Consider the following 21,248-nt stretch of genomic DNA (forward strand, 5'->3'; position numbering starts at 1 on the left):
ACAGGAAACGACAATCCGAAGATTTACTCTGTTGCTTTTTTTTTTTTAAAAAAAGAAATAAATAAAAATCGAAAAAAAGGCCGGAAAAGTTTCTCCGGAGCGCAATTTCGGGTCTTTTGCGCATCGCAGTTCGGGGCGCAGAGACGATCGGCGGGTCCCCCAGAAGAGGAGTGGGGGGCTGCTTTGGGGAGACCACCACCCACCCCCGGGGCCACCAAAGCGGGGGGAACCCGGGTTTTCCTCCCAACCCCCCCCCCCCACCGGGCCAGGAGGACGAGAGAAAGAGGGGGGTCTTCCGAGCCCCGCAAACCCGACCCAACGGGCCCACCGGGCTTTGGAGAACCCGGCGGGGGTGGGCGCGAAAGGGAGCCCCCCCCCCACCTCCAGCAGCCAACCGCCGCGGCCGGAGGCGCGGGAGCGCGCGCACGGCTCCTCCTCCTCCTCCTCTTCCTCCTCCTCTTCTTCCCCCCGCCTTTCCTGGCGCGTGCGCGCTCGTTCCCGAGGAGAGCAGCAGCAGCGGCGGCGGCCTGCGTGGCAGCTCTGGGGAGGGGAGGGAGTGGTGGGGGGCGCCCGAGGAGAAAGCCTCGGGTGCGCGCGTGGCCTGTGCTTTGCGAGCCGCCCCCGGAGGCCCTCACCTCCCCCTCCGCGGTTGCGGGGGCGGGGGTCGCGCGCCCTCGCGCGCCCTCGCGCGCGCGCGGCCGGCGCGACGGACCCAGCAGCCAGCCAGCGCGGGGACGCGCCGGGAGTGGGGCAACCTCGCGTCCGATTGCTGGAGAGCCCCGGCCGGAGCTGCAAGAGTCGCCGCCGCCGCCGCCACAGCAGCAGCAGCAGCAGCCGGACGAGGAGGAGCAGCCGGAGGAGCAGAAGCGCAGGGCCGGCGGGCAGAGGCGCCGCCGCCGAAGGGGGCCGAGGGCGCCCGGTTGGCAGGTAAGCCCGGGGCTGGGCGGGAGGGGGCGCGAGGCCCGTGGGGGGCCCAGAGCCGGGCCGGGGTCTGGCCACGCCCTCCCCACCATCCCTGGTGGGGAAACCCCCCGCCTTCCCTTCTTCCAACAGCCCCCCATATAGAGGACGCTCACTCACCCCCCGTTGGCGTCGTCGAGTTCCCCGAGTGAACGTTACTCCCCCCGCGGGGCTCCGCGCGCGGCCCTCGGCGTGGGTGGCGGCCGAGCCTCGGGACGTCGCTCCCTCCCTCGACGGGGCTGTGTGCTTCCCCCCCCCTCCCCTGGAAACGGCGTGGACCCCGGGGAACTTCCTCGCCTCCCCTCCTCCCCCAAAAAGTCTCCCCCCAATGCCTCTCCTCCCCTCCTTCCCTCCACGCAGCGCGCGTGGCTCTCCAGCCCTTTGGGGGTTTCCACTGGTTTTTGCTCTGAGCTTCGGGCTTTGGTGGGAGGGTTCGTCGCCCCCTCCCTCAATCCCTTGGTATGTGTGTGGGGGGTCCTGGGGAAGAGAGGGGCGTGATATCGCCCTTTCGGATTTCCGTGGGGGCGAGGGGGGAAGTTGAGGCGGGGGCAGGATTGGCAAGGCTGCCGTCGCTTCCTGGACAGGTTCCTATGATCCTCAGCCAGGCCTGATTCAGGTCCGGGCCAAGAAAAGGAGGACCCCCTTCCCCCCAAAAAAAACACCCTCCAGAAAGAATCAAAATATTCCCTCCCTTTGCATCTTGGAGGGAAATCCTTGCATAGGAAGAGGGCCAGGTGGGGGTCCCTGGCTCTGGAGGGGGTGCTTGCTTTTGCACAGCCCAGATGGGACATTTTGAGGGGAGGGTGAGGTGGGCAACACTGCCACCTCCCCACCTCCTCTCTGGAGCCCAGTTCCTTCTCCTCCTCCTCCTCCTCCTTCTCCCCCAACTTCCTCCAGTAGGATCAGCAAGTAGGAGCGGGCAGGTGTCTCCAAAACAGGTGGGCCCAGGTGGCCCTAAACCTGAGCCTAGAAGCCCTCCCCGCCTCCAGGCGAGTTCCCCCTCCCCCCGCCTCTGGTTTAGAGATTTCCAATATGAAGGCCACGGGAACTGCAGCGTCTTCCTCCTCCACAGGCCCACCTGGCCTCACCTGCCAGGTTTTCCTCTCCTTGCTTGGACAGGTTTCTCTTCATTCCTCTCCCCCAAGGTTGGCTGGGGTGGGATCCCTTTCCTGGGTCTTGATTTATGTACATAGGACACAGCAGGGAGGTCTGGGTACACGCCTATGTTTTTGCTGGAGGAGCCAAGGGCCGGAAGAGAATTGTTATATTGCTCCAAACATTGTCGATCTGACGGATCTCTTATTTCCATGTCTGTCTGTCTGTATCTATCTACTCCCTTGCATCTTTCTGTCTTTAATCTCTCTCTCTCTCTCTCATCTATCTATCTCTCATCTATCTCTCATCTATCTCTCATCTATCATTTATCTATCTATCATTTATCTATCATCTATATCTATCATCTACCTATCTATATCTATCTATCTATCTATATCATCTATGTCTAATCTCTTGTATCTATTTATCAATCATCTATTTAATCTCTATTATCTGTCTATATCTATATTATCTATCTAATCTCTTTATTTGTTTTCTGTCTAATCTGTCTATCCAACAATCAATCAGACTATAACTAATCTCTCGTATATTTCTGTCTATCTATTACCTATCTATTATCCATCCATCCATCATCTATCTATACAGCTATCTATTGTCTCATAACTTAGAAATTTACTCTGTATATCATCTATCTATGTAGTCTTATATCTGTCTTCTATCTAGTCTCTTTATATCTATCCTATCTATCTAATCTCTTGTATCTTTCTGTCTATCTATGTATTACCTATCTATTATCCATCCATCTATCATCTATCTCTATAGCTATCTATTGTCTCGTAACTTAGAAATTTAATCTCTGTATATCATCTATCTATGTACTTATATCTGTCTTCTATCTAGTCTCTTTATATCTATCCTATCTATCTAATCTCTTGTATCTGTCTTCTATCTAATCTCTGTTTCTCTAATCTCTTGTATCTATGTCTTCTGCCTATCTCGTCCCTCTCTCTCTTCTCTCTCTCTCTTGTCTATCTTTCTTTCTATCTTTCTGTGTGTGTGTGTTTCTCTCTTTCTCTCATTCTCTCCCTCCACCATTTTCTCCTCTCTCTCTCTCTCTCTCTCTCTCCCCCTCCCTCTTCCTCTCCCTCTCTCTCTTCTATCATGTCCTGACTGTCCACACAGGCCTCTGCTGACTAACCCCATTTCCCTAAAACCATTACTTGCTGAAACCTCAAACTTCTTAGCAATTAGCTTCAGCTTCATGCGAGGTTTTAGGAATGTGGTTACGGGCAATCACCCTTCTGGAATTTTTGTGCCAACCAGTTTTTAACCTCCCTGTGTGGATCGTGCCACTAGGACCGACATGTTAAACCAGAAATGATAGGTGGAAGTAAGCCAACAGGCCTCCAAAAGAAGACTAGGCAATTCACTCTGGAGTTTAAATAAAATCATTTACTGGATAAGGAATCACCTAGCGGCTCTTTCCCGGTGAGGGAGGTTAAAATATAGGTTTGCAGGAACCCCATCTTCATAATAATTATTTTCATTTTTCGGATAGCGCAACAGGAATACTGTAAGTTTTCCCCCTCTCCCCTTGTGTATACTCTGTAAACAGATAAATATACATGTTGCATGTACTTATATGGTTGATCTCCACGTTGTATAAATCAGGAGTGTTAAACTAGATTTCTTCGAGGGCTGGATCGGCATTGTAGTTGTCCTCTGTGGGCTGGTTGGGGTTAGGGAGATTGAGACAGTCCGGCTGGGCATTCAGAGGAAGACCCAGGACCACCCCCTCTTCATCCTAGGGCACGCAGGGAAGAACGGAGAAGGGAGCAACCTGGCTTACGGGAGAGAAAAGGGCCCTGATCCCTTTCATTACTTGCAGCTGGAAGAACAGGATATAAGAAGGGCATTTGCACACAAATGCCATTTGCACACAAATGCTGGAAGCAAAACATGCGTTATCTTTGTCGAGACTTATCTGGGTTTTGGCATCCTCCCAACTGTGTGTGCCTTGTTATCTTTTGGAAGTCTGCAATTTATTATCCTGGCCTGTCATGTTAATTATTTCAGCGTGGTTTATGTTGTTGTTTTAATTTCTAATTTATCTTTACTTTGTGTTCGGACTGCATTTCTTCCCTTCGTAGACTGGTTTTTGGAAGAGTTTGATCTCCAGCCAAGGATAACTGGACATTGGGGGCCAAATTGGAGGTATTAAAGGGAATTTATCTACTTTTGTGACTTTGTTGTGTTTGTGCCACACCCCGGGTCATCACACACTCTGCCAGCCAAATTGGGGCCGGTTCTTTGCTATTTCCAGGCCTTGAGTTTGACACCCCTGGTATAAATCTTACCAATGGTGGTTCTATTCTATTCTAGGCTAAAACGGAAATGATGCTTTATCATTTAGAATTATTAGAATTCTTGATTGGCCAAGCGTGATTAGAGACACACAAGGAATTTGTCTCTGGGGCATAAGCTCTCAGTGTATATACAAACAATAAGTGATCAATCGTGATCGTAGTCTTAAAAATGCATTCATCATAAACCATTAGATTTGTATCTAATGGTTTATGATGAACGCATTTCTAGGACAACAGCGATAGTCATTAGGATCCTAAATAAGTTTAAGAGATAATTCTGCAAGTCTGAAGGTGGCTGGCTGTAGTGATGGGCCATTGGATACTGTACCATCAAGTTTCTAGCAATTAACGGTGTACAAAAATATTTGCTTCCAGAAATTCTCATTAAAGCACCCCAAATCCTCTTAAAGCTTGTTTGCTCTTTCCTAGGCAGGTGTAGTTCCTCTCTGCAAAAATAGAGAGAAATCTTAAGAACTGAGAAAGGAATTGATTTAATTTACTTTACTTTATTGTCACCGCACCTCGTACAATGAAATTAAATACCACCTTCAGTGTAAATTACAACTGAAAATAAACACAAACACACATCCTTCACATGCTATACAATGAATTGAAAATCCCTGATATTGCATTTATATTGCACTATACAGTAGAATTCAACAGAGCTACTGCCCTGGGATAGAAGCTGTATTTCAGCTTATTTGTCCTTGTTTTTATTATTGTCCTGTACCGTCTGCCAGATGGTAATAGTTTTTAAAAAAGGGAGCCCAGGATGAGATGGATCTTTGAGGATGTTTTGAACTTTCTTAAGGCAGCGGGAACTCTAAAGCTCTTCCAAAGAGGGGAGAGGGCAACCCATGATCCTCTGGGCAGTGACATTCACCCTCTGGAGCGCTGCCCTATCTGCCCCTGTGCAATTGGCAAACCAGACAGAGGTGCAGTAAGTTAAGATGCTCTCTCTGGTGCAGCACTAGAAGGCCACCAGCAGTTTTTCACTCAGTTGCTTCCTGAAAAGTCTCAAGTAGTATAATCTCTGCTGGGTCCTTTTGACCAGGGCTGCAATGTGAGCTTCCCCCTCCCACCGCCCGGTTTATTTTTATTTCTGTCCTAAAGTTTTTATAAAGTTTTTATCCCAGAGCTATAATTTCACTTAACAGTGAACTTAAGGACCACCGTCAGTGAGCGTTTGGACAGTATTACTTGGATCTGTTGTGGGGGTGCTTTTGTGTTTTTAGGAGGCGGGGAATTTGGGCGGGTGGCGAGGTGTTTGGGGATTGTGCTGTGTGGGTGCGTGTTGAGTCTGGTCTCTTGGGTGTTATGTGAATTTCGTGGTATGTGTACTGTGTATATACGTACAATGACAATACATTCAATTCAATTCAATAAAGTGGTGTTCTCCAAGTAAATTTCTCCAAATGGAGGAGAAATATAAATATTTTTCCATTGGGTAACAAACGCGGGAAGCCATCATAAGAGGGACCATTAAATAAGGACGTTTCCGATAAGATGGGCAGGAATCTTAATTAGGGCTTATTTTGGGGGCAGGGCTTATATTGGGCGTACATGTAAAAATCAAGCTAGGACTTACTTTCAGGGTAGGTCGTATTTTCAGGGAAACAGGGTAGAAGAAAAGCTTTCCTGTCAAATCCCAGGTAGAAATAGATCAAAAAGGAGATGTTGTGACAGGGTTTAGAGCTGCGAGAGAAGAATGACCCTGGAATTGGGCATCGGGCCTTCCTTACCCTCCAAAATAGCACAATTCTGGGTTGTTGTTTTTTCTGTCTCCCTTCTTCGGTGCTCCAACTACGGTTGAGATCAACTCGGTTTTTATGAAAGAAGGACAAAAAATATTGAAGTTCTCACTTTCATTTCCAAAATAACAGAAGAGAAATGGCTTCTTTGCAGCTCTTAGGAGATTCGGTGTGTGCTCTGATGTCCGTTGGGACTATTTGGAAGTTGTACTCTCAGATTTACCCCCAAATATCACACAGACAAATAATTTGGAGTGGGTGCTTTTGCCTCCACCTCTGAAAAGACCCCAAATAGAAGAAGGAGAAGGAAAGCTTTGAGATTCCCCTGTGTGTTTTTGATCTCTCTGTCTTTAACTTTTCAGCGAAGGGGACGCTGTGTGGCCTGTTTGTGGGTGGCTGCCATGACTTTGGTTGTGATAAATTGGGGGCCAACCCTTGTTGCTCTCCTTAGCCGCCCCTATAGATACAATGATGATAGGATTTGTTGTGTTGGTACAAGGAGACCGGAACAACCTGTCCTGGGTTTGACTGAAGCGAACTGATGCTGTTACCTAGTTGGGAAATAAAAAGTCTGCAGGAAAACGAGCCAGCTCAGAGCTACTATATATAAATAGGGGCAAGACACATTCACTAGCACTGATGATGTTACCTAGTTTGGTCATGAAACGCCTGCAAGAAAGCAACAAAGGGTGCACCAAGAAGCCCAGTCCCCCTTCCTTCTCCCCCTTCCTCCCCTCCTCCTCCCCACAGACTCCACTCGCTTCTAGCACTGATGATGTTACCTAGTTGGGTCGTGAAATGTCTGCAAGAAAACAGCCCATCTCGGAGAGCACCAAGGAGCCCACAGCCCTCCTCCTCCTCCCTCCCTCCCTTCCTTCCTTCTAGCACTGATGATGTTACCTACTTTGGTAATGAAACGTCTGTAAGAAAACCACCAAGGTCAGAGCTACTGTAATATAAATGGAGCAAGGCCCATTCACTGGCACGGATGATGTTACTTAGTTGGGTCATGAAACGTCTGCAAGAAAACCACCAAGGGTCAGAGAACACCAAGAAAGCCACAGTCCTCCTCTTCCTCCTCCTCCCCTTCCCCTCCCCGCTTTCTAGCACTGATAATGTTACTTAGTCGGGTCAGGAAAGCCTACAACAAATAACCAAACTCCCAAGAGCACCCGAGACCCTTCATTTCAACCCCGAGCTACAAATATTCTCTCCCTTGCTCTTATTGTTCCCCTTGCACTTCTAAGAGGTGTGAGGAAGTAACTTAACTTCCTCTCCAAAGTCTGGGCTGTGTGCATCTCCCTCTAGAAAGGCCGCCTGGGTTTAGTTAGACCTATGTCGAAAACCTCTGGTTGCAGTGAAACACCTTTTGCCGCAAATTTTATTCCCTGCATCTTCCAGAGCGTAAAGCCACCCGTGTTTCGCGGAAAGCAGCAACCCAACCAGGCCACGGTTGTTCTGAACGCACAAAGGCTCACAACACAATGTGTGAATGTTTTTAGTTTCCGTCAGCCAAAGAAGCAACCTCTCCTGGGTATTGGCGGGGAGCTGTGGGTAAGCAGGCTGGCTCTTTGCCGTAATTACTTGTTGTGAGAAGAATCTCTGGAGAGAACAGTTCATTTCATATTTACTTCTCAGCCTTCCCCAAAGCAGCGGAGATGCAAAGCCCGCGTGTTAAATTTTGCACGTTCTTGCAGAGTTAAAAAAACAACACACGCAAATATGTTTCCCAGATTCTGTGGGCTAAGCCATCCAATCTCCTGCCGGGGGCGGTGGGAGGGGGAATATATGCAAAGAGGGGGCTCAGAATTTTTTTTATCATTTTTTTATTTTCAAAATACATACAAAATTTACATTTTAACAGTTCTGTGTCAAACGTTACTTATATATTGAAGTACAATATTTACAATTCTTCTCCATATCAAACCTTATTTCTGTTACCTAACCATATATATAACATTTCCCAAACCTCATAAAACTCCAACTCCTCTTTACCTTTTAGTTTTCTCTTAAGTCTGTCCATCTCAACACAATCAAGTATTTTATTTATTACCACGTTTTCTGAAGGTACATCATCTATTTTCCAGCTTTGAGCATAGGTAAGTCTTGCTGCTGTTAGTATATGTTGCACAATGTATTGGGTATGTTTCTTTCTTTCTTCTTCTTTCCTTTAATCCCCAGTAAAATAGACTTATGGCTTAAATTCAATATCATACCCCGTAATTTCTCTTACCCATTTATCCATTTTTTATTTTTTAACTTGGCATTGCCACCACAAATGGTAGTATGTTCCATCCATGAGCTTACATTTCCAGCATTGCAGTTTCATATTTGGGTATATTTTGGCCAATCTCAAAATGCCATCTATAAAACATCTTGATTAAATTTTCTTTATATGCTGTTGATAACGTTAATTTGCAGTTCTTGGTCCCAGTTTTCTCCCAATCTAACTGTATGCTGTGACCTACGCTTTGTGCCCAAGCAATCATTGGGCCCTTAGCTACTTCTTCCTCCATTTCTACTTAGAGTAAGCAATTGTACGTTCTAGTAATAAATGGTTAGAATTTTCTTCTTGGTTGGGTGGATAGCGCAGCAGAGGGAAGTATTGTTTGAACAAGAACAACGCGCACACAGCCTTGCAAAATGGCAAGACCATTTCATGGCGAAGAGTGACTCTGTTTCTCTGTGCAATCGGTTTTTTTCTGCAAGAGATTTCTCCTCTTCTCCAAATCCAGCTTTGCCCTTTTGGAAAACAACCTCTTGCCGCCTTCTAAAACAACAACGAAACAGGAAAGGTGTGTGGCACAACAACCTATTTTGGAGTCGAGAGGCTGAGCCTCTTTCTAACTTATTTAAAGCATCAAATTTCTTAACCGCAGTTCACTCCTCTGAACGGGGGGCATTTGCAGTGACGTAACTTCACCTCTTTTAAAATCCCTCTAGTTAGACTCGTGTCAAGCCATTTTGTCTAAAACGAACCTGCTAATTTTCAGTTCCTGCTTGTTATAACAAAATATCTGCGTTGGAAAACGGACCTTGGAGGTCTTTTAGTCTGACCTCCCCACTACTCAGACAGGAGACAAATGATTGTCCAATCTCTTCTTAAAACTTTCCAGTGTTGGAGCATTCATTCTGGAGGGAAGTTGTTCCACTGGTTAATTGTCCTTCCTGTCGGGAAGTTTCTTAGTTCTAGGTTGCTTCTCTCCCTGATTACAGTTTCCATCCATTGTTTCTTGTTCTGCCCTCTGATGCTTTGGAGAATAGCTTGACTACTTCTTCTTCTTCTTCTTCTTCTTCTTCTTCTTCTTCTTCTTCTTCTTCTTCTTCTTCTTCTTCTTCTTCTTCTTCTTCTTCTTCTTCTTCTTCTTCTTCTTCTTCTTCTTCTTCTTCTTCTTCTTCTTCTTCTTCTTCTTCTTCTTCTTCTTCTTCTTCTTCTTCTTCTTCTTCTTCTTCTTCTTCTTCTTCTTCTTCTTCTTCTTCTTCTTCTTCTTCTTCTTCTTCTTCTTCTTCTTCTTCTTCTTCTTCTTCTTCTTCTTCTTCTTCTTCTTCTTCTTCTTCTTCTTCTTCTTCTTCTTCTTCTTCTTCTTCTTCTTCTTCGATATTGGAGGGCTGTTGTCCTTCTTTTCATCAAGCCAGACATACCCAATTCCAGCAACCGTTCCTCCAGTCTTATGTTTTATCCTCCAGTCCCCTAATCACCTTCGTCGTTTTTCTCTGCACTCTTTACAGACTCTCAACATCTTTTTTTACATCGTGGTGACCCAAATCCAAATAATAACTCTTTCTCTACTCATCTGTTAATCCGCAGAGCTGATCTAACATCCGTTTTGTTAACAGATTAACAGAGTTGGAAGGGACCTTGTAGGTCATCTAGCCCAACCCTCCCACCTGCCAAAGCAGAAGGCCCTACACCATTTTTGACAGATGGCAGCCCGGGTCTCTTCTTGAAAGCTTCCGGTTTAATTGAAGCAGGCGATTGCCGGACAGCTCAGCCTGTTGACGCCGACGGGAAACCCAGCTGGCAAAATTCAACAGGGTATTTTGGCAGTAAAATCCCAGAAAGTCGATAGCCAAGAGTGCTTTGGATTTCAAAGAGCCACATTTTACCCGGGCAGGAACAGGGAAGAAATGGCTCTATGGGGTGATTTGAAAACAGGATCAGGAAGTGGAAGAAAGACTCCGTTCTCGGTTTCTCCCCACCCACGAATGAACGGTTTTTATGTGGTTTTCTGTGGCAGAGGAAAGATGTGAACTCTTCTTCATTTCATTTTTTTTTTTAAATTCGTTATTCAAAACAAAGTACAGAAATACGTAGAAAAATGAAAATAATGGGAAAATAGGGGAAGAGGGGGAAAACCTAGGTTAGGAAGAGGAGGAAAAGCAAAGCGTCAGCTTGCTACACCTTTTGGCGCAACAGAATAAGGTAATAACATACAACCGCCATGTTTTACTTTTACTTAATAATATCTATAAGGGACGCGGTGGCTCAGTGGCTAAGACACTGAGTTTTCCAATCAGGAAGGCCGGCAGCTTGGCGGTTCGAGTCCCTGGCGTCGCGTCACGGAGTGAGCTCCCGTTCCTTGTCCCAGCTTCTGCCAACCTAGCAGTTTGAAAGCATGTAAAAAAAATGCAAGTAGAAAAAGAGGGACCCCTTTGGTGGGAAGGGAACAGCGTTCCTTGCACCTCTGGTGTTTAGTCATGCTGGCCACATGACCACGGAGACGTCTTCGGACAGCGCCGGCTCTTCTTTGGCTTTGCAACGGAGATGAGCACCGCCCCCCTAGAGCCAGAAGTGACCAGCACATATGTGCAAAGGGAACCGTTACCTTTTAATAATACATATTAGCCCTTTTTATAACAACAAACCTATCTAAGCAGCAAAAACCAAAGTTTCATCCCCCCCAACTTCCAGTTCAAAGTCCAGAAGCGGCTTCCAAGTAGAAACCAAATGAACTGTATTTTTTTTTTCTTTCTTTAATCAGAGCAGTCGTTTCAGCCATCTCTGCTAACATTAATGTATGCATGTATAGGCTCCAGTTTAAAATGTTGTCTTCCTATTCCTTTTCCTGCAGTTTACAGACACACTGCAGTTATATCCTTCCTCCTCCTTTCTTTCCTTTCCTTTTTCTTCCTTCTTTCCTCTCATTCCCAACTCTTTCCTTCCTCCTTCCATCCTTCCTTCTTTCTTTCCCTCTTCTTCCTTCTCTTTCCTTCCTCTCATCCCCTTTCCTTCCTCCCTTTCCTTCTCTTTCCTTCCTCTCATTCCCAACTCCTCCCTCCCTTTCTTTTCCTTTCCTTCTTTCCTTTCCTTCTTCTCTTTCCTTCCTCTCATTCCCAACTCCTCCCTCCCTCCCTTTCTTCTTTCCTTTCCTTTTTTTCCCTTCTTTCCTCTCATTCCCAACTCTTTCCTTCCTCCTTCCGTCCTTCCTTCCTTCTTTCCCTCTTCTTCCTTCTCTTTCCTTCCTCTCATCCCCCTTTCCTTCCCCCCTTTCCTTCTCTTTCCTTCCTCTCATTCCCAACTCTTTCCTCCCCCTCTTTTCCTTTCCTTCCCCCCTTCTCTTCCCTTCCTCTCATTGCCAACTCTTCCCTCCCTCCCTTTCTTCTTTCCTTTCCTTCTTCTGTTTCCTTCCTCTCATTCCCAACTCCTCCCTCCCTCCCTCCCTTTCTTCTTCCCTTTCCTTGCTATTTGTCTGTTGTGGGAATCAAGATAGGACGTGAACTCTGGGCCGAGCCTGGGCGGGGGACGGTGTCGGGGGGTCAGGTAGAAACCTCCCAAACCCTAACAGCTGCAGGTGGTCCATTTTCCGGAAGGCTGTGCTGCTAACTCCAGTCTCTTTAATTATTTTGATTTCCATCCCTTGGTTTATTCAACGAGAAATGCCTGTCTGGCTTCTGGAACAGCCGGCCGTTGTGCATTTCCAAGAAAGAAATTGGTTGGGCTGTTCAGGCAGTGGATGTTAGTGTGCGCCCGGAGACTAGGCGCTTCGGCTAGTCGGGGCCTGTCTGTGAGTCAGAATCTTCCCCCTGGCTCAAGGGGCCAGGTGGGAGATTGCTCAAGCTGAGAATTTCCCTGTAGCCTCTGCTGCCCGGATTTGTATCAAAGAGGGACTCTGAGCATGCCAAGAGTATCTGCCTGCCAAGTGGAAGGAACCGTTAAAAAGAAAGGCAGGTGTTATGGGAAAGGAAGGAAGGAAGAGAGAGAGAGAGAGAGAGAGAGAGATGAACAAAAGAAAGAGAAAGAAAGGAAGGAAGAGAAAGGAGAAGGAAGAGAGAAAGAAGGAAGGAAGAGAGGGAGGAAGGACTTGGGAATGAGAGGAAGGAAAGGAAAGAAGAAAGGGAGGGAGAGAAGAGTTGGGAATGAGTGGAAGGAAAGAGAAGGAAAGGAAAGAAGGAAAGGAAAGGAGGGGGAGGAAAGAGTTGGGATCTATCTATCTATCTATCTATCTATCTATCTATCTATCTATCTATCTATCTATCTATCTATTTCATTTCTATCTATTTCTATTTATTTCTCTCTCTCCATCTATCTATAAGCCAACAGTGGTTAGAATGCAGCATTGCAGGCTAATTCTGTCCGTTGCCAATAGTTTGATCCTGACTGGCTCAAGGTTGACTCAGCCTCCTGTCCTTCTGAGGTGGGTAAAATGAGGACCTAGATTGTTGGAGGCAAGAGGCTGGCTGTGTAAATTGCTTAGAGAGGGCTGAAAAGGCAATAGACCTTAAGTGCTAGCGCTATTACCCAACGTTCACGTTAATGCTTTAAGCTCGGGCTGTTCATATCTTGTGGCACAAAATAGTATGTCACAATACGGAGAATTTGCCTTTAATTTTCATCCCTTGGTGCAGATTAATTCAAGATTCGGTTTCTTAGAAAAACCCCTTTCTTGTTCCTTCTGCCACTGTGGTCTGCCATTGTCTCTGACCAGTTTCCTGCTTCCGGTGGTGGGTTTTTCTTCTTCTTCTTCTTTTCTTCAGTGTCCTTATTTTCTTTTCTTTTCTTTTTTTAAATTCTGTGCTCTTGCAGAATCTATTTAGAGAGAGAGAAAAAAAAAACAAAGCCAGTTGCTTGTCCTTTGTTCAACTTATACCGTATTTATTTCACCAAGGTTGGTAGTTGTAAGTCCAGAAAACCTGGCCGAGGAGGGGAAGGAATTCCCACTCCCCACTTTTCAACAATGCAAGCTTTGAGATTAGTTGCAAGAAAACAAGAGGTGAGGGGGTGGCAGGGCCATCCCTTGCCCAGAGGGATTCACCCCACTTTCTCTCACCAGTTGCCAGATTATTTCTGGGTGCCAGGTCAAGAGCTGTATTGGCCTTCCTCTTCCTCCCTCCTTCCCTCTTTCTATGTTTTTCTTTCTTTTCTTCTTCTTTTCTCTTCTTTCTTTCTTTCTTTCTTTCTTTTCTTTTCTTTCTTTCTTCTTTTCTTGTTTCTTTCCTTCCCTTTCCTCCCTCCTTATTTCTTCTCTTCCACCTCATTCTTCTTTCCTCCCTCCTTCCTTCCTCCTTTCTTTCTTTCCCTTGTTTCTTTCCTTCCTTTTTCTTTCTTTCTTTCTTTCTTTCTTTCTTTTCTTTCTTTCTTTCTTTCTTCTTTCTTTCTTTCTTTCTTTCTCTTGTTTCTTTCCTTCCCTTTCCCTCCCTCTCTTATTTACTTCTCTTCCACCTCAATTCTTCTTCCTCCCTCCTCCTCCTATTTTCTCCTTCCCTTCCTTCCCTTTTTTCTTTCTTTCTTTCTTTCTTTCTTCTTTCTTTCCTTCCCTTTCCCTCCCTCCCTTATTTACTTCTCTTCCACCTCAATTCTTCTTCCTGCCTCCCTCCCTCCTTCCCTCCCTCTTTCTATGTTTCTTTCTTTTCTTCTTCTTTTCCTCTTCTTCCTCCTTTCTTTCTTTCTTTCTTTCTTTCTTTCTTTCTTTCTTTCTTTCTTTCTTTCTTTCTCTTGTTGTTTTTCTTTCTTTCTTTCTTTCTTTCTTTCTTTCTTTCTTTCTTTCTTTCTTTCTTTCTTTCTTTCTTTCTTTCTTTCTTTTCTCCTTCCTTTCCTTTTCCGCTTCCTTCCCTTTCCTCCCTCCCTCCCTCCCTTCCTTTCTTCCTTCCCCAACCACCCATCTTCCTTTAACTTTTGAGGCATCTCTAGGACAAGCCATCTCATGGCAGAAGCTGGGGAACCTTGCCATAAAACCCAGAGGTTGCTTTTCATATTGTCTTCAAAATAGCTAAACTTTTCCAGAAAATCCATATTCCCCCCCGCCTCTATTTGGCTGTTCCATGTTTTCAAAGTCTTGCAAGAATTAAACGTCTGTTAGCCAAAGACGTAGAAAACGGGTCAAGGAGGCTTTTTCCACAATCTCATTTCCCTAGAAAGCAAACCCAGGAAAACATCTCCGATCTGAGACGGTTGGAGTTGCTTTCTTGCCATCCCTTTATGGATTTCATTGGATCAGTCTGGAAAATCTAAGCCAGGATTCTCTGCTCTTGGAAGGATTAAGGGTGGTGTGGCTTTTCAGCACAACGCTGTGTATGCTACAACATTCCGGCACAGTAAAATGTTCTGCACTACCACAATAAATTTACTGGCCAAGGAGCTTCTGGGGAGGGACAGCAAGGATCTCTTCTTAATCTTTACAATATTTATAGAATAAATTTTTAACTGGACTTAAGCTTCTAACTGTTTTCAGGGGCCAGTTACTCAGATTAATAATGCCTTGACAGCTGAAAAGAACAGATCTAAATCTAACGAGAGATTTTTTTGCTTCTTTGTTTTGAAATGGGGTCTGATTTTTTATTTATTTATTAGTTTATAACATATGATACAAAAAATGCAAAAGAAATCAGTAGGAAAATAAGGAAGGAAAAAGATTAGACGCTTGGCAACTGATGCATCTCTCTCTCTCTCTCTCTCTCTTTCCCTCCCTCCCTCCCTCCCTATCTCTATATCTCTATATCATCTCTGTCTGTCTATCTATCTGTCTCTGTGTATCTATCTTTATTATCTACCTATATATCATCTCTCTCTCTATTATCTGTCTCTGTCTCTCTATCTCTATCATCTACCTATCTATCATATTTCTCTCTCCAATCTTATCAATCTGTCTCTCTGTCTGTCTCTGTCTCTCTATATCATCTACTTACATATCATCTCTCTGTCTATCTCTATTATCTCTCTGTCTCTATCTCTGTCTCTCTGTCTCTATCATATACCTATCATATCTCTCCTATCTATCTATCTATCTATCTATCTATCTATCTATCTATCAATCAATCACTGATCTATTTATCTGTCTCTCTGTCTCCCAATCCATCTCTATTTATATCTATCTATCCTTCCTTCCTTATTAGCTGATGCCTTCCAACAGAGCATAAACTAATACGGGGTTCTGATATCATCCAATTATTTTTGCAATACCTATAACTTTTTCCCCAGGATTGTCCGATATCAAGCAGAATCTTTCGTTTCCTTCTGGGAGATTCTTGAGATTATATATATATATATATATATATATATATATATATATATATATATATATATATATATATATATATATATATATATATATATATATATATATATATATAAACAAACACTTGTAGATTGTGCCATCAAAATATATATATATATATATATATATATTTGACGGCACAATCTACAAGTGTTTGGGGTGGGTTTATTCAATGCAACACAACTGTATCTTTTTTTTCATCTTAGAGACCGTGGCCGTTCTTGGCCACAGGTTCAGGTGGACCTCCAAAAGGTGTTAGCATTAAAAAAAAGTTGTGGTCCCTCCCACCATAGGTAGGCAGCCAAAGAAAGCACAACCTCAGAAGCCACCTGTCCATGTTCAACTTCGGATGTAGACTTGATGGACGATGTGGATTATCCAAACTCATCCAGAGGGATCATACCAATGGCGTTGAGATGATTTAAGATAGCTATTTCCTTAGCGTAGATTCGAAGAAAGGAAAAATAAAAAATAAAAACCTTTAGATTAAGTGGCCGTTGAGAAGAGAAAAAAAAGTAGTGTATGAATGCCATTTTGTCCAGCCGAATGTTGTTGCTGCGCTAATCTTTACCTCCTCTGTTTCCAAATAGAAATGTATTACGTGGGAATCTGTGAGCATAGCAGGAATTTCATTCTCCTGCCCTGGAGAATGTTTTATAAATGTTCTGCATGCCTGGACAACAGTCCTTTTTGAGAGTCAATAGAAAGTCACTTATAATTTAGAGTTCTTAGAACATACAACAATAGGGCGGGGAAGGGACCTTGGAGGTCATTTAGTCCAGTGGTTGCCAATCGGTGGGCTAGGGACCACTGGTGGTCTGCAAGAAAATTTTGGTGGTCCGCAGAGAGATGTTAGCCCCAAAGCAATTAATCCAGGCTGCGCAGGAACACAAGGATGCACCGCCCATATGGCCTGCAGGAACACAAGGCTTGTGCCACTTGCATTGCAAACAATACTAGGTTGTGTGTGTGTGTGTGTGTGTGTGTGTGTGTGAGAGAGAGAGAGAGAGAGAGAGAGAGAGGGAACAGCCCCCAGGTCTGGAGGTGGTTGATGAGGAAGAGGAGAAACAGATGGGTTCAGTTCTTTAGCACAGATATGCAAAAGGCAGAGGAGAGGAGCGGAAATCTATGGGCCGGTCCTTGGGACGGAAGAGCCACTGCTGCTAGCAGGAGCTCCACCCTAGCTCTGGGGATCCAAGGCAGGGGGCGGAGATGAATAGATGTGATAGACAACTAGTCACCTTCCGGCCGGGGACTTGTTAGCCGGCGTTGAGAGAGAAACTTTTGGCCAGCACTCCTAATTAAAGGAATCTTTGAGTTAACTTGAGAGGGTTTGTTGTGTTTGGGGAGCTGGGTCAGAACAATATCCCCAGACGTAAAAGAGTGATGTGGGACGGAGAGTGATGGCCCAAGGGAAAAATCTCTCTGTGTGTCTGGTTGTTGTGGCATGCAATGCCCTATAGCGGCGGTCCCAATGGGGGCAGAGATGGAACAATTTATATCCAGAATGCGAGGGGGTCTGTAGAAATTTTCTCAGTCCTCTTTCTGATCTGTGCAATATACAGGTCCTCAATGGAAGGCGGGGCTGGTTGTGATTAAAACATATCAAGAAGTAAAACGTACGAAGAACGGCTGCAGGATCTGGGTTTGGCCAGTCTAGAGAAAAGAAAGACTAGGGGGGAAATGAGAGCGGCCTTCCAGTGCTTGAGGGGCTGCCATAAAGAGGAAGGGGTCAAATTATTCTCCAAAGGACCAGAAGGCAGGACAAGTAATAATGGGTGGAAACTGATCAAGGAGAGAAGCAACCTGGAATGAAGGAGAAACTTCCTATCAGGGAAGGCAATCAACCCGTGGAACTACTTGCCACCAGAAATCATGGGCGCTCCATTACTGGAGGTTTTTAAGAAAAGACCAGACAGTCATCTCCTGCTTGAGCAGGTGGCTGGACTAGAAAACCTCCAAGGTCCCTTCTAGCTCCTATTCTATTCTATTCTATTCTATTCTATTCTATTCTATTCTATTCTATTCTATTCTATTCCATTCCATTCCATTCCATTCCATTCCATTCCATTCCACTCTACCCTAATTCCGTTCCTTATTCTATTCTATTCTATTCTATTCTATTCTATTCTATTCTATTCTATTCTATTCTACTCTACTCTACTCTACTCTACTCTACTCTAACTCCATTCCTTATTCTATTCCATTCCTTTCTTCCTTATCCTATCCTATCCTATCCTATCCTATCCTATCCTATCCTATCCTATCCTATCCTATCCTATCCTATCCTATCCTACTCTACTCTACTCTACTCTACTCAACCCTACTCTACTCTTATTTTACTACTGGTTCTGTGGATGTGGCTTGGTGGGCCTGGCTTGGTGGGCGTTGCGTGGCTTGGTGGGCATGATGTGGCTTGGTGGGCGTGGCTTGGTGGGGAAGGTTACTGCAAAATCCCATTTTCTCCCCGCCCCACTAACCTGCTTTCCAGCTCCGTTCTCCTGTGCAGGGCAAACCAAAAGAGACCCACCCCAGCAACTGGGACTCGGGAGGTGGAGAATAGATGGGGGGCGAGGCCAGTCAGAGGTGGGATTTGCCAGTTCTCCGAACTCCTCCACATTTCCGCTACCCGTTCTCCAGAACCGGTCCGAACTGTCTGAAATACCACCTCTGGGACCATGGTGAAACCATGCCATTTGCCCAGGACGGCGGGAGCGAGTTTTAAAAGGGAAAAGGGGAGGGGGGGAAAAAGAAAAAAAAAAGTCCAAAGCAGCAAAATTACGAGCAGGCTAAATAAGGGTTTGCTACTAAGATGCATTTCTTCAATTATCGGAGAACGCTGAAGTCCAATCTTTGGGGTGTTCGTCTGTCCAGGCTGGGCCTTGCCATCCGTGTTAAGATGAATCGTTCTGCTGGCAACCGCGACTTCCAGCCGCCTCTGTAGCTCTTCAAGTATCTAATAAGTTCCCTCAGGATTTGGGGCTGTAGTTCCTTTTCTTTCTTTTCCACGGAAAACAGATTCTTTCTTGCCGAGCAGCTCCTCTAATATTCCGAGCTGCAGCAGACCACAGAGACCGTTGTGTTGGTTAATGGAACTACATTTATAACTCAAAGGGAGCCTTGTTCCTTTGGCACCAGCCGCGGTGTAAACAACCCTCAGATGAAGTAGACGCCACCGTCAATATGTTTTTTTCCACGAACCTTTTTTTGATGCCAAGCTGCCTTTTTTCCTTTCACTCCTGGTCTTCAGATAGACAGCAGGGAAAACCGCCACAAGGCCGTTTTCATTTCCTACCACAGAATTTCAGAATCAGGATACAGCTTAGATGGGACCTTGGAGATCTTCTAGTCCACCCCGCTGCTCAAGCAGGAGAGACCCTATACCATCTCGGACAAACGGCTGTCCAGTCTCTTCTTAAAAATTTCCATGATGGAGCACCCACGATTTCTGCAGGCAACTTCTCTTCCACTGGTTAATTGTCCTCACTGTTTCTTAAGAAATTTCTACCTCATTCTAGGTTGTTTCTCTCCTTTAGGGGTTTCCATTCATTGTTTCTTGTCCTGCCTTCTGGTGTTTTGGAGAATAATTTGAACTTCTTTGTAGCAGCCCCCCAAATACTGAAATACTGCTATCATGTCACCCACAATTCTTCTATTCTATCCTATTCTGCCATTCTGTTCTGTCTTATCCTATCCTGTCCTATTCTAACATTTGAAGGCCTTTCAAGAGTGAGGTGATGGCCTCTAACTTTTACTCATCACGAACAAAACCTTGAAACCGAACGTGTAGAAAGAAGCCAACGTTTCTTCAAGCCACTGACGGGTTAAAAATGCACCGAAGTCTCTTTTGATGCTTAACCTAGGTTTTACTTTTACAGGCGAAAGGATTTTCAAATGTCCGAGATGAGATTTGGCACATGACAAATGAGATTAGGGAATATTTTTGCTTCTAGTCAAGGAGCTTATCCTCTTATTTTCATATTTCAAGGATAGGAGACGCTTCGCCCAGTATCTGAATCTGGGTAAAGTCTCCGATTCATTATTTTTTCGGTTTTTGGGCACCGTGCAAATGCTGAAACGGGGGCTCAGAATACATTTTGAAGGGTTCCTGTCAACTTAATCTTCCAGAGAAATTTATGGAAGCTGATTGGGGCCATCTCATGGACAGACATAGGTAGGAGTTATATGAGTAGAACATTGGATCGTAAACAGGGCAACGTATAGGATCAGGCACAATGGCAACGAAGCATCAAGTTTGCATTTTTAGGTATAGTTTGTTTGAAGGGAATAATAAAAAGAAGCGAGGAGAACAAGAAGAGAAGATAGAATAAAATTAAGAATAGAATAAAATGAATGGAATATAGAAGGGAACAAGAATAGAATAAAATAAAATAGAAGACAGAATAGAATGGAATATAGAAGAGAAGAGGATAAAATAGAAGAAAATAGAGAAGAGAAGAGAAGAGAAGAGAAGAGAATGGAATGGAATAAAAGAGAAGAGAAGAGAATGGAATATAGAAGAGAAGACAGAATAGAATAGAATTAAGAATAGAATAGAATAGAATAGAATGGAATGGAATGGAATGGAATGGAATAGAGAAGATAATGGAATATAGAAGAGAAGAGAATAAAATAGAGAATGGAATATAGAAGAGAACAAGAATAGAATAGAATAAAATAGAAGACAATAGAATGGAATATAGAAGAGAAGAGAAAATAGTAGAGAAGAAAATAAAATAAAAGAAGAGAGAATAGAATAGAATAAAGTAGTAGAAAATAGAATGGAATGGAATAAAATAGAAGAGAATAGAATGGAATATAGAAGAGAGAGTAGAATGGAATGGAATGGACTACAGAAGACAGGAGAACAAGAATAGAATAAAATAAAATAGAAGAGAATAGAGAGTAGACTAGAGTAGAGTAGAGTAGAATAGAATAGAATAGAATACCAGAGTTGGAAGGGACCTTCTAGGTCATCTAGTCCAACCCCCCTGCCCAAGCAGGAAGACCCTACTGTCAACTCATAAAACATTCCTATGCTGGTTTTAGTAGTTGCCATAAAAAGTGGGGGGGAAGGAAGGAAATCTGGAACAGCAGTTGAAATCGAAAGTACATTGCAACTCTTATCTTTAAAAGGTTGTAGCTAAACTACCAGAGTTTTTGCCCATGAATACATTTAATTGGAGAACGTGATTGATGACAGCTGGCCCGTGAAGGTGCTCAATTGGAGAATCTGATTTATGACACACCCAGGGGGGAGAGGGGAAACAGGGTCACCGGGGACTGTAAATGACGCAGGCCAAAGTTGGCTTCATACAGGGAAGGGCCAGTATGTCGCCTCTAATGAATCCTTTTTAGTTTTTTGAAGTTTGGCTCGAGAATCATGATTGAATAAGGGCAACTGCCGGAATCCTGACACCTACACCATTTCTGACCGATGGCAGTCCAGTCTCTTTTGGGAAGCCTGCAGAAAATTGACTGTTCGCACTGTCAGAAAATTTCTCATTTCCATGTAGAATCTCTGCTTGATTAACAGATTAACAGAGTTGGAAGGGACCTAGTAGGTCATCTAGTCCAACCCCCACCCAAGCAGGAGACCCTACACCCTTTCTGATAGATGGCAG

At 44.6% G+C, this 21,248-nt stretch overlaps 1 protein-coding gene across 4 annotated transcripts in view; it reads left to right on the forward strand.

Moving 5' to 3' along the window:
- Positions 1–476: 476 nt before the first annotated feature.
- Positions 477–21,248, forward strand: part of NEK6 (NIMA related kinase 6) — a 65,049-nt gene continuing 44,277 nt past the window's right edge. The window contains exons 1-2 of one of the 4 annotated variants that reach the window (XM_087914428.1): positions 726–796; positions 851–927. The gene's annotated coding sequence lies outside the window, so the exon portion shown is untranslated. Of the gene's footprint in view, positions 928–21,248 lie in introns of all 4 variants that reach the window. The other 3 variants (XM_087914429.1, XM_087914427.1, XM_087914424.1) reach the window with 3 other exon arrangements.

Source organism: Pseudonaja textilis, chromosome 17 (assembly GCF_049901715.1).
Source record: "Pseudonaja textilis isolate UNSWEBS1 chromosome 17, rPseTex1.2, whole genome shotgun sequence".
NCBI classification, from domain to species: domain Eukaryota; kingdom Metazoa; phylum Chordata; class Lepidosauria; order Squamata; family Elapidae; genus Pseudonaja; species Pseudonaja textilis.